At 47.3% G+C, this 3,462-nt stretch overlaps 1 pseudogene; it reads right to left on the bottom strand.

Moving 5' to 3' along the window:
* Positions 1–1,247: 1,247 nt before the first annotated feature.
* LOC138087754 (large ribosomal subunit protein eL18 pseudogene) lies at positions 1,248–2,015 on the bottom strand (annotated as a pseudogene).
* Between the last annotated feature and the right edge of the window lie 1,447 nt (positions 2,016–3,462).

The raw sequence follows: 3,462 nt of genomic DNA, 5'->3' as shown, positions 1-3,462 counted from the left end.
GGGCCAACGCCCTGAAATGTCTCTAAGAGGCCAGGGTATGATGAAGTGCTGACAGCTTCCCCTTGTCTAGACAAGCTCAAGGCCAGGCCAACACATACTGAATTTTGAAATACAGTTAAGTTTGAGAGTCAGGATATGCACTGATATAAAAACGTCCTCAATGAGAGCAGCTACTGCGCACTAAGCGCGTTTGGGGCACCATGCACTGTGCTCAAGATTCTCCACGCCATCTACAACCATCCCGAAACAAAGGCACTCCCTCAGTTATATATCTGGGGCCACTCAGGCCCAGAGAAGTAAAATCATTTGCCCTGAGTCACACAGCTAAGAGAAAAGCAGGACGCAAACAGGTCTGCTTTTCCTCCAAAGCCCCGGTATCCTTCAGGGTGCCATGCCTCCTATGCATATTTAATTCTGACAGTAAGGTGGAAATCATCACCTCCATTTTGCAAGTGAGGAACCGGAAATGCAGAAAGATCTACACTAGGGTAGAGACAGTATAAAAATCCAGTCACACTGTTTCCCTTCGTCTAAAATGCACACAAGTGTCCAGACACTAAAAGTAGAAGTCAGCATTTATTTCTTTAAAAAAAAAAAAAAAAAAGCAATTGGGGGGACTTTCCTGGTGGTCCAGTGGTTAAGACTTTGCCTTCCAATGCAGGGGATGCGGGTTCAATCCTTGCAGGGAAATAAGATCCCACATGTTTTGTGGTCAGAAAACCAAAACATAAAACAGAAACAATATTGTAACAAATTCAAAAAAGACTTTAAAAATGGTCCACATCAAAAAGTCAAAAATAAAAACAAAAAAATGTGAGGCAGTCTTGGGGATGGGTGGAGAGAGAAAATGAGTGAAGACCATTCAGGATTGAAGATGAGCCAGGCCGCCTGCATGAGGTCTATCAGCTCCATCTTCCCTGGAGACTGTCTCCATCTCCAGGGAAATAGTAACCTGGACCTGTGTGCTAAGTCCCTTCAGTCATGTCCGACTCTGGGGGACCCCATGGACTGTAGCCTGCCAGGCTCCTCTTCCTGGAGAATTCCATGGGATTCTCCAGGCAAGAATACAGGAGTGGGTTGCCATTCCCTTTTCCAGGGAATCTTCCCAACTCAGGGATCGAACCCATGTCTTTTACATCTCCATCTTGTGCATTGGCAGGAGGGTTCTTTACCACAAGTGCCACCTGGGAAGCTCAAGTAACCCATGGGTTTCCCCAAAATCAAGTTTGCCCTGTCTTTTTTTTTTTTTAAGCATCCAAAATCTTTTTCATAGCAAGGTAGAACCTAGGGTTAGTTTTGTAGCCCCAGCTGGCTCCTAGGCATCTGGTGAACTTGAACTGCTGGCCCTTGGAGCTTACACAGTATTTGGTGTGGCTCTTCGGGGTTCATGTACAAAATGCCTATACACCTCTCAGCCTTCAAGAGGACCAGAAAGGACAGTGCCAAAGTCCTTGGGGAAGTCCGGAGACAGCTGGTCGAAGGTGAGGACCTTGCCCCCAGCCTTGAGGATGCAGCTCTGGGTGCAGCTGCTCACTCACAGGGCGCACACCTTCAATTTGGGTTCCTCCTGGACACACACTTGGCCTCCCTGGTGGCCCAGATGATAAAGAATCTGCTTTCAATGCAGGAGACTCAGGTTCAATACCTGATTGGGGAGATTTCCTGGAGAAGGAAATGGCAACCCACTCCAGTATGCTTACCTGGAAAATTCCATAGACAGAGAAGCCTGGTGGGCTACTCTGGGGTCGCAAAGAGTCAGACAGGACTGAGCAACTAACACTTTCATTTTCTGGACACATGCGCATCATTGGTTACCATCCCCACAACTGCAGCTGTTTTGCCTTCCCCTGCAGGAATCTTCATCTTCAGCATCATCCGGGAAAGGGTGGAGGCAGCCAGTTGGTGCCACTCCTGAACAATCTCTTCAGAACAACTTGACTGAAGGTGTAGTTGGTTTGTCTGACCAGAAACCTGCACAGCTTGACCAACAGCCTTAGGCAGACGTCAACTCCCATGACGGTGCCTCCTTCTTAGCCAGGTCCAGAAACAGCTTGCCCTCAGTCTTTTTTTTTTTAAGCAGGCCTCACATTCCCAGCTCAACAGTGTGGTGGAATAAGTGTATCTGTCACCTCCCAGCAGGGCTGCCCAACTTCAGATCATCTCCTGTTCTCCTGCCTTCAGGGACTTGAACCCAGATCTTGTGATTTATTTTAATCATGCTAAGTGCTCTCTTCCCTTGCTTTCTCGTCTGATGAGTTCAACGAGTTTCCTCTGGTCAGCCCAAAAGGTGATCTGTCTCATCTGATAGGAACTGTTGATATTTGGCAAAAGGCGAACATGTGACCTGAACAGTCAAGGAGAAGCTGAAACTGCAGTTAGCAAGTGCTGCCTGCTACAGGTGCCCCGCAGAGAGCTCACCGGGGCTCGAGTTCAATGCCTTTGTTTCAAGCAAGCAGCACAAGCGCCACTGCTGGAGAATATTAAGAGAGTAAATGATGACACCTTTACAAACTTGGCAGGCTCTTGCACCAAGGGGCTTTAGCATAACCACTGTGAAACCATCCCAGGCAGAGCGAAAGGAAACAAAACCCCTGCTCTGACCAGCAAAACACATCTGCAGGCAGTCCTCCCAGGGCATTTCAGCAGAAGCTAATATGATGTAAAATTTAAAAAAGGGAAAAAAGCACAAGACAAAACTTCCTTCAAGTTTAAAAATTTCACCTACAGAGAAGGTGCTGGAGCAGCTCCGCTGGTTCACATGGTTGAGGACTTCTCTGTCTGGGCTGAGATGGGAGACACAGGCTCTGGGCCCACATGACCTTGGCATTCCAGCTCTCACCCACAAGGGCAAGTGTACAGAACACAGCTCAGAGCTTTGCCACCCCTTAGATGTTGTAGCCCTTCTGAGCCCCTCTTAAGAGTGGCTGCCTTAACTAAATGGGGCTCTGAGAGCAATTTCTAGAAAAAGTGTATAATCTTATACCTTCAGAGATGATCAAGTTCATCTGACTCTGTGCTTCAAATAGAAAAACAGGTAGGCACGTGTGGGGAACAACTTGCAAAGGTGCTCTTGGAAAGTTTTAAAAGATCAGTTTAATAACTATGAGGGAGCTCAGAGTGAACCAGAGTGTTCAGAGAAAAAACCAATTAGATTTTCCCCCATCTTCTTAATGAAAGAAGCCTTCCTCAATTAGGGAGATCTTTAATAGGCCTTGATAAATATTAAAATGAACTTCTGCCTAATTAGAAAGTGAAAGTATTAGTTGCTCAGTTGTGTTTGACTCTCTTGTGACCCCAGGGACCACAGCTGGCCAGGCTCCTCTGTCCACAGGATCCCCCAGGCAAGACTGGAGTGGGTTGCCATTTCCTCCTCCAGGGGATCTTCCCAACCCAGAGGCTGAATCCAGGTCACCTGCATTACAGGCAGATATTTTACCATCTGAGCACCAGGGAAGCCCATCC

This window comes from Capricornis sumatraensis, chromosome 10 (genome assembly GCF_032405125.1).
Source record: "Capricornis sumatraensis isolate serow.1 chromosome 10, serow.2, whole genome shotgun sequence".
In the NCBI taxonomy this organism is placed as follows: domain Eukaryota; kingdom Metazoa; phylum Chordata; class Mammalia; order Artiodactyla; family Bovidae; genus Capricornis; species Capricornis sumatraensis.
The sequence above is the reverse complement of the archived record's forward strand: the minus strand, read 5'-3'. Positions and strand labels throughout refer to the sequence as shown.